This window comes from Panthera uncia, assembly GCF_023721935.1.
Source record: "Panthera uncia isolate 11264 chromosome B3 unlocalized genomic scaffold, Puncia_PCG_1.0 HiC_scaffold_1, whole genome shotgun sequence".
In the NCBI taxonomy this organism is placed as follows: domain Eukaryota; kingdom Metazoa; phylum Chordata; class Mammalia; order Carnivora; family Felidae; genus Panthera; species Panthera uncia.
Genome location: NW_026057582.1, coordinates 56,454,682 through 56,469,875, shown reverse-complemented (window position 1 = coordinate 56,469,875; position 15,194 = coordinate 56,454,682). Strand labels below are relative to the sequence as shown.

Below are 15,194 nucleotides of genomic sequence, written 5' to 3'. Positions count from 1 at the left end.
TTATCAGGCCATTGTATTATGATCAACTGCCTTTGGGTATTGTATATGAGAATATGCACATGGCATATGGTAAGATTATATGATAGCATTGTCAAGAACCCATTGTCCTAACTCTTCTTTTATATGAGTTAATATCGTGTGGAATTCCATGATGATATTATTCATTTTGTAAGTAATGAGACAATAATGCTGTAGGGGGCCTCTAGGCAAGGAAGGTAAACACAAATCCAGAGTAGGTCTCTATTCTTGTAAGGATGGATCAATGTTCCTAAAAAGGCCCCATTTTAATCTCCATGACACTTAATGGCTAACTAGCCTCCTTGAGCAATGTTTCCATATAAAAGGCCGCCACACATGCTCTCTGCTACCAGCAGATTGGACACTCATAGTGGCAGTAATTAGACAATTATTGAAGATAACTACAGACAGTCCCCAACTTAGGATGGTTCAGTTTGCAGTTTTTTTTTTTTTTTTATGATGGTGTGAAAACAACACTCACTTAGTAGAAACTGCATTTCAAATTTTGAAATTTGATGATTTCCTGAACTAGTAGTATGCAGATAGTGTCTTATGGGCAGTGGCAGTGAGCTACAGCTCTCAGTCAGCCACATGATCACAAGAACAAACAACCATATACCTACAACCATTCTGTACCCATCCAGCCATTCTGTTTTTTCACTTTCAGTAGAGTATTCAATAACTTACATGAGATATTCAACACTTTATTATAAAATAGGCTTGGTGTTAGATGAATTTGCCAAACTGTAAACTAATCTAAGTGTTCTGAGCATGTTTAAGTTAGGCTAGACTAAGCTATGACATTCAGTAGGCCAGGCGTATTCAATGTATTTTTAAAAAAATTTTTTTTCAACGTTTATTTATTTTTGAGACAGAGAGAGACAGAGCATGAACAGGGGAGGGGCAGAGACAGAGGGAGACACAGAACCTGAAACAGGCTCCAGGCTCTGAGCTGTCAGCACAGAGCCCAACGCGGGGCTCGAACTCACGGGCCGTGAGATCACGACCTGAGCCGAAGTCGGACGCTTAACCGACCAAGCCACCCAGGCGCCCCTCAATGCATTTTTTAATTAGGATATTTTCAACTTGTAAAGGGTTTAGTGCAATGTAACCCCATCATAACTCAGGAAGATCTCTAGTCCATAGTTTCAGTTTTACATGTAGTCCTATTGTTAGCCCATTTTGGCAATAGTGGGAAGCTAAGGAAAGAGGCTTCCTTAACTCCAAGGGATGAAAGATGTGTACCTGAAGTTTGAGCACTTGTGTTAAGGTCCTGTGGTTGCTATAATAAGTTACCACAAATTTGGCAGCTTAAAACAATGTAAGTTTATTTTCTCATTATTCTGAAGGCTAATGTAGGGTAGAATCCTTCCTTGCCTCTTCTGGCTTCTGGCAGCTGTTGGCATCCCTTTGCTTCCTTGGCTTGTGGCCATATCAATCAAATATTTCCATTGCCACTTCCTCTTCTGTGTGTCTCTCCTTTGTGTGTCTTCCAGAAGGACAGCTGCCATTGGATTCAGGACTGACTTGCATAATCCACAATGATCTCATCATCTCAGCATTCTTAATTTTTTCCATCTGTGAATAATCTTTTTCCAAATAAGGGAACATTTATATATTCCAGGGATTTGGCATGGACCTACCTTGGGGGCTACCATTCAAGGCACCATACCTGGCAAGTGTGAAACCTTCCTGGGTGAAAGTATCATATAGTATTATGAAACGTAAATTCATCGCATACTGATAACATCATTTCAGTGAGGACATTTAAAAAAAAACCAACAACAACAAACAACACAGGCAATGTTGCATCCTCATTATGGCGTATTTTAGGAAGTTTTATTCTGAGATTTGCCATATTTGATATATACTACAAAATGCAAAACCTTCTAAATTCTGCTTAATGCTGCCTATAAGAACCTTTCCAGGCACTGCATCAGAAGTGCAGTGTGGGTTAATTGCTGGTGACAGAAAGATGGACTGGTGGGTGGGGGTGGCTCTTATCCACACAGTCCTGTAGGGCCTAGATGCATGACAAATGTGCATGCACATGCCTCATGTCTGGACATTCAGGCTTTCTGGGATGGGTCCTCATGTCTGGGTCTCATATGGATAGACTCCCAAGCCACAGGTGGGAACTTCTGGGGGACACAGTGCTGCTCAGCTCCAGCCTGCTGCACAACAGAGATGCCAAACTATCAAATTTGAACTCACTAAGAATTTATTTCCCTCATTTGGAAATAGTATTATTTTGCAAACAAAAATTAGTAATGCCAAACTTCAGTATAATTTATAATCCAATGTCACGATCATTACAAGATTAATAGAAAAATATTTACAGCAACAATGTCATGAACAAATATTTCATGCCTTTAATATAAATGTTTAAATATGATTTATTTATAAGGGGTCATCTAATTTTCATCAAGTAATGTTATTTTCTGGTTCCCAATTGTCATTATTATTAGATGTAATTCGCTATCAACATTAAATCATAATGTAATTTTGTAACCTGCCTCACATTGGAACATATTACATTTTGTCCATTCATTAACAGATATTTAGTCATGTTCCTAACATATTGATGGAAAATTTGCATTTTAAAATGATTACCTTTGAAATAAGCCTAGGGGTAGATACCAACATTTCAGCATTTCTGAGTTAAATTAAAATTCCTCAATCAATAATTAATTGGGTCCTCACAGTCCAGAGAAGAAAAAAATGTATATATTCTACAACTTTCCAATTGAGCCATTCAGTTCTGTGGAGTTTTAGGAAAGAATAGTCTCCTTATATAATCAGCTTTTTCTCCTAATAGTCACAGGTAAAGAAGCAAAGAACATGATGGGAAGAACTGGAAGGAAGGAAGATATTCAGTCTTTCAGAAGTTTTTGGTTTGTGTTGTTCATTTGTTTGTTTTTATGAGGTAGTATGATGCTTTGTAAAAAGAATAAAGCCAAAGAAATTGCAAGGTAGAGCTAAGCAAATTTCTCAAATAGGAAATGTCACATCCATAGGAAACATATGAAGATTGCCTTTTTTTCTGAGTTTTCAACACAGATATCCATATATGAAAAGGCTGAGGAAGTTTTATGTTTTTTAAGTCTGATTCTCTTATCGAAGTGTGCTGCATTTGTTAGCAGCATAGACTTCGGTCTAATAATCTTAGGTTCAAATTCCAACTTCACAACAGGCTAGCTTTGTGACCTTGAGTAAGTTAATTTACTTTTCTAAATTTTAGTTTCCTAATTTGTGAAAATGGGACTGCTGTAAAGATTAGCTAAGGGACTAAATGTAACCTGTATAGTAATGCCAGTTTCAAAAAAAACGTGAAAGAAAATGCTAAAATACAGCTAAATACAGTATTATTATTAGTGTTATTGTTGGCTTTATATTTCACCTCTTCCAGGTCATTGCTCAGTTGCCATTTCTGTTAGAAAACTTCGATCTCTTTATTTATATGTATAAGCCATGCCCCTTTCCAACTTTTTTCCCTGGCATGTTTTACCTGGTATCATTTATTATCATCACAGGTACTGTATTTCATTCCTTAATAATTACCTAATTAATTAATTTCCTATGTCTGCCCCTCCATTAAAATTTAAGTTCCTTAGAAAGGATTTTTGTCTGCTTTGTTAACTATGCTTTTCCTAGTCACTACTTTCTAGACCCTAAAACAATGCCTGGTATGGAGTATATGCGTTATAGTTTTGAATGAATTACTATTATTAAACTGTTGTGAACTCCCTCTGTTTCCCAGCAACCTTTTGCTTACCTAATAATCATAATCATTTAGGGGCACCTGGGTGGCTCAGCCAGTTAAGCGTCTTGACTTCGGCTCAGGTCATGATCTCGTGGTTTGTGAGTTCAAGCCCCACATTGGGCTCTGTGCTGACAGCTCAGAGCCTGGAGCCTGCTTCAGATTCTGTGTCTCTTCCTCTCTCTGTTCCTCTCATGCTCACGCTCTGTCTCTCAAAAATAAATAAATGTTAAAAAAATTTTTAATTAAAAAATAATCATAATCATTTATAATTACTTTCTTGAGGAGTGTGTATGAGTAATACTACAATTGCCTTCTCACATGTTTTGTGGAATTTTAATTCTTACAGTAAAATTAAGAGAAAGATATCATTGTCTTTGCTTTTAAATGATTTTAGAGACTCATACTTTATGTGGTGACTTTCTCCTCACCTCCAATTTTTCCCTAACTACCATGTTGGGACACTTGTTCAATTTTATTGGCTATCCGCCTTCATTGTTTCAAAGAGCTATCACCATTTAATCACAGAGCCTGCTATTATGTCTTCCCCCAAATTCTAATAGCTTATGATAAATAACCTGACCTTAAAGATTGCCAAATAAGACATTGCTTTTTATTGTGCTGTAACATCTTTTACCTTTGAAACATCCTCCAAAATAAACTCATAGATGGAGAATTCAACTTTTTATTACTACTGTACAGGGTCATGCATAAACACGAACATACTGATCATTGAGTAGTGATGGCTTTTTGAGTACTTAGGAAATAATACTCTTATTAAATAAATCTCTGCCTAAAATTGGACAGAGAGTTTCTAGGTTGGCCAATGAAGCTGTTCAAATTGTGCTAAATTTCCTCCTTTGGTTTACCTATTTTTTATGTTCTGTCAGTTACATTTCCACTGACAAGACATTTGAGGAAAGATTTTCCTTTCAAAAACAAAGAAAATAGAGAATGGTCAATTTAAAAAACAAACAAACTACTAGTTATGGAGAATGTACCAAAACTCTGTTAGTCACTTTACATGCAGTATTTCTGAAAAGGTAGCATTATTTCTTTTCTTCATTAAAAAAACAATGCTCAGGGCATACAGTTAACCCTTAAACAATGTGCAGATTAGGGCACCAGCACCAGTGCAGTCAAAAATTCACGCATAACTTTTGACTTCCTGAATCTTAACTTAATAGTCCGTTGACCATAATCCTTACTGACAGCATAAACAGTTGATTAACACTTATTTTGAATATTATATGTAGCGCATACTGTTTTCTTACAATAAAATAAACTAGAGAAAACAAAATATTATTAAGAAAGTCATAAGGAAGAAAGAATACATTTGCAGTACTGTATATCATTTATCGAAAAAATAGCCAGGCGCATCTGCACAGTTCATACCTATGTTGTTCAAGTGTCAACTGTGTAATTAATTTGGAAAAGAGTTCAAATGGATGACTATTCATATCTTCTTACATGAAAAACCAAAATCAATGTTATTTCAAATATTCTATATTTTCAAATATGCTATATTACCAGGGTAGATAATCATAGAAGAAATCATATACAAAGTATTACTGATAGTAAAACTCTACCTTACCTCCCACCCATCCACCCTTTACTGGATAACAGAAAAAAAATTAAAGGATTTGATGGATTATTTGGTTTACCTTTTGTGTCTACTGGTATTATGAGACAGGAAATACTGTATCTCTAGCACAACTAAAATCAATAAACTCCTACAAAGATTTATGGAAGTTGCAACATATTGAACAATATTCCCCTCAGCTTATCCCTTGCCAGTGATCATAGAAATCCACATTCAATGCGAATGGCATGGAAGCATTATCACAACTATAGAAAGCCTCAAATATAATTTAGAGACATTTTTCCTTGACAGTTGTCTGACAATTCTAATTTGTCCTTGTACCTATTTGACATATTATATTAAATTATATCCAATACTTTATATCCATTACACACTAGCACACTGTATCTTCAATGAATACAAGTAAAGTCAGCATAAGAATATAATATCACCAAGTGCTGAAGAAAAATATTTAGTTACTCCAGAAATTTGGACCCACTAATTTTCGTTAGATAAATGTGTACCTAAGCCAGCATCTATAAATACATTAAACACCGAAACTATGTAAAAACCTAAAAAATTGGAGGTGCTTGGTTTGAGGGATGAGGAAAGCCCAGGGTCCCCCTACTTCTCCGCCATCTTAGCTTGGGTGGCTCAGTCAATTGAACTACCAACTCTTGATTTCGGCTCACATCATGATCTCACGTATATGAGATCAAGCTCTGCACTGAGTAGGAACATTGCTTAACATTCTCTCTCTCTCTCTGTCTCTCTCCCTCTTCCCTTCTACCTCGCTCACACTCTGTTTCTCTTAAAAAAAAAAAAAAAAACTTAAAAATTGGAAAGAGGAAAATCACCTACACTCTTTCTAGAATTCTAAATATAAGCAAAGGCAGATGATCAACTGTCTGATATTTTAGTTCTTGGACATGATGATGGGGGTAGGGAGAATCCTGTGAATAGTGAATTCCTCAGTAATATTAAGAATTAGGCCGAAGAAGAATGAATACAAATCTATGCTCTTTAATGTTTTAATACAATTTTATTTCAATACCATAATATTCAACGAAAAGAACTCTGAACACAGTGTTACAAATTTTTCAGATTGGCTATATCTCTGTGTTGGTCAGAGATCCAACAGAGAAACAGAACCAGAATGATTCCCACCCCCTTTGGTTAAATATATATATATATATATATATATATATATATATATGTATATATGATTAATAATCATAATACATATATATGTATTATTTATATTTGATTAAATATATATATGTGTGTGTGTGTGTATGTGTGTGTATGTGTGTGTGTATATATTTGATTATATATATATGATTATATACATATATATTAATGTATGAATATATATGTAAATTTGTAGGCTGAAATCTCTCAAGCAGGAGCTGATTTTAAGTTGACACATAACATTGATGATGACAGTTCACCTGTTGCTAATTTGTCACCTATGCAGATCTCCTTAATCCACACTCAATCCACACAGAAAGATAATAACAAACTCATATTTTGCATTGAACATGATACAATGTCTCATATATAACCAAAAATATGCTAAATTTTTCCCCAGAAAATAATTCAAAGTCCTTGGGTTATATTCACTCTTTTTAATGTTTCTTATTCAAGTATAATTAACATACAGTGCTATATTAGTTTCAGTTGTATAATATAATTCAACAATTCTACACATTACTCAGGGTTTATCGTGATAAGTATACTCTTAATCCCTTTCACCCGTTTTGCCAATCCTCCCACCTACCTCCCCTCTGGCAACCATCAGTTTGTTCTCTATATTTAAGTTTTTCAAAATATTAAAAATAGAATTACCATATGATCCATTAATTCCACTATCGGATATTTAACCAAAGAAAATGAAAACACTGATTGAAAAAGATGTATGCACCCTTCTATTTATTGCATCATTATGTGCAATACCCAAGATGTGGACCCAACCAAGTGTTCAACCATAAATGAATTGATAAAGAAGGATTATGGTGTATATATACAATGGAATATTTTTCAGCCATAAAAAAATGAAATCTTTCCATTTGCAACAACATGGATGGATCTACAGAGTATAATGCTAGGTGAAATAAGTCAGAGAAAGACAAATACCATATAATTTAACGCATATGTGTAATTTAAGAAGTAAGACAAGTGAACACAGAAAAAGAGATAAGCAAAAAAGTAGACTCCTACATATAGAAATATTCCTTTTATTTGATATCACATAATTTAAATTCTATGATGTAAAGATATATACTATCATTAATATATCTTATGTTAGACTCTAAAGGAATAAGGAGGGAAAGATATGAATATACATATTTACATATATTTCCACACACTCAAACATTTGTAACTAAAGAAGAAATATCTCATGAAAAGTACAGTTACACACTCACACATATAATAACGATAAAGAATAAATACTCATGAAAAGTACAGTCCTTGTTTCTGCAACTGGTCACATGGTCATAATTGGTATTCTACTAATACCTATCCCATATTCCCTTTGCCTTTGGCAGGCACCTCAGTCAGTTGTGATTTATTGCCTGGTAGGGTGACCTAAACTTTCATTCCTAAAGGGTCTTGATCATTATCAGTCATGTCTAAATTGGGTTGTATTTTTCCATTGACCTTTATCACGGGACATGGTAATACTAAGAGATGCCTTAAGAGATCTCCTGTGTGTCAGGCATACAGTGACTGCCTCCACTGTGTAGTAACAGTTCAATTTCCCCTTGGAAATCAGGATCAATGACCATGTTCAGTAAACTATTGACCACAGTACATAAATCAGCATAGGCTCATAACTCTGACCATTTCTCCTTCCGATGCAAAATGAACATCAGGTACAGTATTCAAACTTTCCTGCCCACTGGAAGGATTTCCCTTCACTACTTTCCTTCAGGCATGTTCCGGAAACAGGCTGTAGTGCTATAGCTATCTACTTTTAGGGAGTACCAGCATATCATGTAGAACCATCTGTAAACCAGGCCAACTTTTCTTTTCATTAGTCAAATTTTCATAGGGAACTCTCCATGAGGCAACAGGTGTCACTGGGAGAAAGAAGGTAATGAAGCAAGAGTAGGGATCGTGGGCAGCTGGGCTAATTCCTCAGGTGACTTACTTGTGCCTTCAGGGCTTCTGAAGCCCCTTATTATTTCATAGTAGAGTTCTGCTGTTCACACCCAACCTTATAGCTTGATAGGTCAGGTGATATTCAGTACATGATGGGCAACTCAGGTGACATTATATATTGGTGGCTCATGGTTAAGCATTTAGTCTCTACCAAGATTCAATAGCTAACCAAAAGATGTTTCTCAACAGAATAGTTATCCTTAAAGGACAACTTTGGACCTAAAGGAAAGCTTTGATCTAAAATCCTAAGAGACTGAGGCCTATAAGGACCTACCACAGGCTCCAGCCTCTCATTCTGCCAGTCACACTCAAGCAACATCAGATCTGCTAGATTATATGGTCCAAGTGGAAGAGCAGTTTACATGGCAGTCTAGATCTGTTGCAGAGCTTTTTCTAAATCTTTCAAAACTATCAACTCTTTGGGTAACTTGGTAAACAGAATGGAGTAACACACTCAAATGAATATTTTGCCTCCAAAGTCTAAATAATGCTACTCTGTGATGTGCCTCATTTTTGGCTATGGAAGGGGCCAGATGCAATCACTTATCTTTCACTTTAAAAGGGATCACTGTGTGTTATACCAGTGGATCCTGTAAGTTTCACTGACATTAAAGACTTCTGAAGTTTTGTCAGATTTCTTTCCCACTCTCTGACATGCAAATGTCTTATGATGATGTTGCATTATTACTACTTCTTGCTCATTAGTTGCTATTAGCATAATATCATCAATATAATGACCAGCAACATGTCATATGGAATAGAAAAGTGATTAAGACCCCTGCAGACTACATTATTCAATAGGCTACAGAGTTTTATATGCCTGAGATAGTAAGGGAAGGTATATTGCTGGTCTTACTAGCTGAAAGCAAACTGCTTCTGGTGATTTTTGCTAATGTGATTCCAGAAAAAAAATATATTTCCCAGATCAATAGCTGCGTACCACATACAAGGGCATGTGTTAAACTGCTCAAGCAAATTAGGATCATTTTACATTTTGATTCAGCATTAATCTTTACTGTTAATCCTGATAAAACACTTTGAATAGAACTATATATGTTAGATATCCTGAATCTAGATTGATACAGTAAATGTTCCTGCTGAATCAAAATGTAAAATGACCTTAATTTGCATATAGTTTCCCAGAGCACAAATTAGGAAATTTTAAATTAGCATAGAGCAGTTTTTAAATAACTATTAGCTTGTTTTCCCTTACTGACTTTAAAGCATATCAACATGTCAGAATTTTTTTCTTAAAGGTAAAGAAGAACACTTTAAAAGCTGAAAGAAGTTATGCAATGACAGATTCATAAAACATGCATGAAAAGACTGAGTTTTTGAAACTGAATTATTTTTGCCTTTGTAATACAGATGTTATTATAAGACTCAAATTGGTGTATTAGCCTAACAGCTAGGAAATGGCAATTTACACATCACTTAGTACAATTGGATTCCATCAAGGTCTGTCACTATTATGATCTTTTTCTATTCACTGATGAATTTGATAAGGTACTATGTTAGTAACTTTAGATTAAAAATAGGAAGCATTTTCTCTCCTTCAATTTAATAGTTATGTATTAGTTGTCCTTAGCAATTTCTTTAAGCTATTGGAAAATATATTTAAAAACTTAATCCATAAATGAACACTCAGTTCTCTTAAACTAAAAGTGAATGAGAAAGCATTTTATTATATCCAGAGATTCCAAAGAGGTATACCATCTATTTCCAAAACTAAAATCCAGTATTTTCTATAGTAATATAATTTTTAAATATTGGAGTGAGATTTCAATTAAAAAAATCATTCACCTTTCTTACCAAATAATATGGGTATGGGAATATCCAAGCATTTGGTTTCATCCTTTAATTTCTGCTTATCTCAGTTAAAGACTAAAAAGTTGCACGTTGTTAAACTCACCTCAAACAGGCTGAGAATTTAACCTGAGCTCAATTTCTTAAGCAAAATTTGAAACCACCAACCATCTCCCTACGTTCGTAATTACAGTGAAAGTCTTCTATGGCATTAGCTTTATCATAAAATTTTGGTTTCTATAGACTTTTTATTATCATTGTTAATTTAAAACACTTTTGTTATTTCATGTCATACATTACTAGTGTCTTTACCCCCAGCTACATGCCTTCATAGAGGATTTTAATTTTTTTTTTTTTGTTTATTTTATTTTTGAGACAGAGAGAGACAGAGCATGAACGGGGGAGGGTCAGAGAGAGGGAGACACAGAATCTGAAATGGGCTCCAGGCTCTGAGTGGTCAGCACAGAGCCTGACGCGGGGCTCGAACTCACGGACCGCGAGATCATGACCTGCGCCAAACTCGGCCGCTTAACTGACTGAGCCACCCAGGTGCCCCATAGAGGATTTTAAACAATAATAATGTGATTCATATATACATATAAATTTTAATTTTTTTAATGTTTATTTATTTTGAGAGAGAGAGGGTGAGTGGGGTGGAGCAGAGAAAGAGGGAGACACAGAATCTGAAACAGGTTCCAGGCCTCTGAGCTATCAGCACAGAGCCCAGTGCAGGGCTTGAACTCAAAACCATGAGATCATGACTTGAGCTGAAGCCGGACACACAACCAAGTGAGCCACCCAGGTACTCCTGTTTACAGATAAATTTTAACTAGGGCTTAGAACTCCCTAGTAAAAAGAAATACAGGCTTAGGTAAGCATCTTTTTTTTTTTAATTGAAGTACAGTCGACACACAATATTAGTTGCAGATGTACAGCACAGTGATTTGACAACTATAAATGTTACAAAATGCTTACCATAAGTATAGTTGCCATCTGTCACCATACAAAATTATTACAATATTATCGACTATATTCTGCATACTGTAATTTTTATCCATGTGACTTGTCCATTCTATAACTGGAAGTTTGTGCTGCTTAATCTCCTTTAGAATCAGAAACCTATTTTGCCCATGAATCTGTTTCGGTTTTATTGTTGTTGTTTCTTTGTTTGTTCATTTGCTTGGTGTTTCAGATTCCACATATATGTGAAATTACATGGTATTTGTCTTCGTCTGATTTATTTTACTTAACATCATACTCTGTTGATGATCTATGTTGTTGCAAATGGAAAGATTTTCTTCATTTTTATAGATGAGTAATACTGCATTTTACATATATATATTTACATATATAACAAACAAATATATATATATATATATATATATATATATATATATATATATACTCAGATGCTGAGATCATACTAAGTCATTTACTGAGGCAAACACTGAAATAACAGATTTATTAAAGATAACATAAGTCAGATAGCAGTATTTTTTAGCCTGGATGGCTCAGTCAGTTAAGTCTCTGATTTCGGCTCAGGTCATAATCTCGCAATTTGTGAGTTCGAGCCCACATCAGATTCTATGTGTACATCTCAGAGCACGGAGCTTGCCTTGGATTCTGTGTCTCCCTCTCTCTCTCTCTCTCTCTGCCCCTCCCCTGCTCGCTCTCTCTCTCTCTCTCTCTCTCAAAAAGAAATAATAATAAATAATAAACAAAAAAATTTAAGTTAATTCTGAAATGTCTACTGTTTAAAACAATGGCACTTACATTATTTAATCTCCATAAATAGTTAATATTTCAATATTAAATTTCGATATTAAAATGTCAAGCACTATCCAGATTTTGAACATTGTAGTGATCAAAGACCATCTAATATTCTATGTGATCTTCTCAGATCTCATATATGGTCAGTTGTTTCACGCATGTTGATCTTTTTTCCCTTTTACCTTATCAACAATATGGAAACAAATAGGGAGGAAAGTAAAGAAATCAATATTTTTGTAGTTTTCAAGACTATATGGAGATAGTTTTCAATCGTAGTGTTATGTGCACAAAATTGTATTTAATTGTATGAGGAAAATAATTTTTATTGCTCTACAAACATTTTATTTAATCTCTTGGAATATTGTTTGTTCATCATCAGGTCTTGCTTTTTTAAACAAACTCTTGTTGATTATCATGATGCAACAGTCTCCTGCTTGTTGTTCTTCTTGTTTCCTAGCCCAGTTTCCTCTCTTAGACATCTAAATCTTAGAGAGCTCTATTTTGGGGTCTCTTCTGTTTATACACCTTTACATTAGAAGCTCCTATCTATTCATATGGCTTTGTTTCACATCTCTGAATGTCTTCAATTCTAGAGCTCTCCTCTGGGCACAATATCATATATCCAACTATGTGTTTGAGATTGCAATATGGTTTCCCAAGTCAGAATTCTGGGAGTCATCCTCAAATTAACTACCCTTCTCTCATAAGAATTCTTGCAGAGTTTGACTTCTACATGTGTTACTAACCAATTCATCTGTTTTCATCTTTACTTTTGCCATTCTGATTCAAGCCACCATTATCTCTGAAAATTATTACTTTATTTTCTAGTCTTCCACTTCCATTAATGCCTTCTGCCAATGCATTCTCTATACAATATGTACTTATGTCTATAAAAATATTACATTATGTAAGTCACCCATGCCAACTTAAGCTTTCATTTTATATTACTCTAAGAACAAAATTCAAAATTCCATATTATTCATTTACTTATTTAGTTAAACCTAATTATATTAGTAGCAAACTGTAGGTAGATGATTGTTAATTTCACCCTATTTCATATATTTGTGTTTATATATACAAATGAATAACTTGATAAACAAATTAGAGAGCTAAACTACAATTTTATAATAGAGCTAATCCAAAATTTGGGGCTCAAAAACAGAGGATCATGGAAGGATGTTAGAATAGGAGGCAAGGAGAGAAATAGAGTTCTTTATAATTTCCTGGGACCAGAGACACTTCAACAACAAGGATATATTTGTAGCTCAGAAAACCATTTGCATTACTTCTATAGCCTGTGTGTGTGTGTGTGTGTGCGCGCGCCCATGTTATTTACGCCCTCCCTGAGGAGTAGATTCCTTGTTCGTCATATGGAAGGGTGGAAAACTTGATAAAATTACCTGTGAAGACATATTTCCGCATTTTTTTTTCATTCTTTTCCTTAGGCCTGCCACTGAAAATTTTATTTACTTCTTCCTTAATACACATCTTCCTCAATGCACAATGGGGTCATGTTCCAATGAACCTGTCTTAAGTTGTAAATATCCTAGTGGAAAGTGCATTTAATATACCTAACCTATGGAACACCATAGCTTAGCCTAACCCACTTTAAACACGCTCAGAGGGGCGCCTGGGTGGCGCAGTCGGTTAAGCGTCTGACTTCAGCCAGGTCACGATCTCGCGGTCTGTGAGTTCGAGCCCCGCGTCAGGCTCTGGGCTGATGGCTCGGAGCCTGTTTCCGATTCTGTGTCTCCCTCTCTCTCTGCCCCTCCCCCGTTCATGCTCTGTCTCTCTCTGTCCCAAAAATAAAAAAATAAAAAATAAAAAAATAAACACGCTCAGAACATCCATTAACCTACAGTTAGGCAAAATGAACTGGCAGATGCATTAGTCCAATTATATAATAAAGTTTTGCATATCACATGTAATTTATTGAATACCATACTGAAAGTGAAACACAGAATGGTTACATGGTGTCAGTTGTTTACCCTCCTGAATGGGGCTGACTGGGAATCGCAGCTTGTTGCCACTGCCCAGCATCAAGAGAGCACATTGCACTGCATATTGCTAGCCAGGAAAAGGATCAAAATTCAAAGGGCAGTTTCTGCCAAATGCGTATAGCTTTTGTACCATCATAAATCTGAAAAATCATAAGTTGAACTATCATAAGTTGGGGACTGTCTATACATCAACATGTGCCACACTCCTCAATTTTCTGGCATCCAATTAAATCACCCATGTCCTACAGAAATTTGTCTCAGCTAGTTTTTAAGGAGAAAAGTAATATGCAAATGAGGTCTGAATAGAATGAAAGGTTTTCATGTTATCGAAGTTAATGTTATTTAGATAACTGGAGTAGATTACAGTTAAAAATGTCATACTACAAAGTAGAGCGTTTGATAATTTAGTTTGAGTAAGAAGGTCTTAACTCACTCAATGCTTAAAAATAGTTCAATTTCTTAGACTATATCATTTGAAGTATAGACTCCAAAACAATATTTTCTAGAAGATTATATTAATTTCTTAGTAATATGCTCTAAGAGGAAATTACTAACTGTTGAGTGTCTAGGAGCATGGACTTGATGATGAAAGGATTTAAAATCATGTGATAAAATAATTGCAGATGTTAGAGAAATTTAGTCCTGACACTTGCTTTTTAGAGCTTAGAGTGTCTGTAAAAATATTTTTACTTGGTTAAGCCCTTAAGGAAGAATAATTTGAACGCTTATCTGTTGTTTGAGGGGCAGATCATTAGAGCCATTAAAAAATTATTTAAGGAGCAATGGTAAAAGTACTAATCATCATTAAATCATTAAATTTTCTGTATGGGTAGAAATGTAAATATCACATAAAAATTTTTAAATGTTTGCTTTAAATGTCAATTAATAAACTGAAGTCACAGAGAATTGGAAGCATCTCACTGACCTTACTAGAAAAGGAATCAGAATACACATTTATTTAACACTCATTAGAACCATCCCCATTTCTTCCGTACTTTTTTAGAGCAAACCTAATTATTCCTGCTGCCTTGACATTTTTACTACTTTATATGCCTCATCAGTTTAAAACATTTACTTCTGTGACTGCTGAACC

The 15,194-nt window shown here is 34.9% G+C and overlaps 1 long non-coding RNA gene across 2 annotated transcripts in view; it reads right to left on the bottom strand.

Annotated features, from left to right (window-relative positions):
- Positions 1–720: 720 nt before the first annotated feature.
- Positions 721–15,194, bottom strand: part of LOC125909556 (uncharacterized) — an 83,620-nt gene continuing 69,146 nt past the window's right edge. The window contains exons 2-3 of one of the 2 annotated variants that reach the window (XR_007453720.1): positions 3,794–3,987; positions 721–2,192 (exon numbers count right to left, since the gene is read on the bottom strand). This is a non-coding gene — a long non-coding RNA (uncharacterized LOC125909556). The remainder of the gene's footprint in view (positions 2,193–3,793; positions 3,988–15,194) is intronic. The other variant, XR_007453719.1, reaches the window with a different exon arrangement.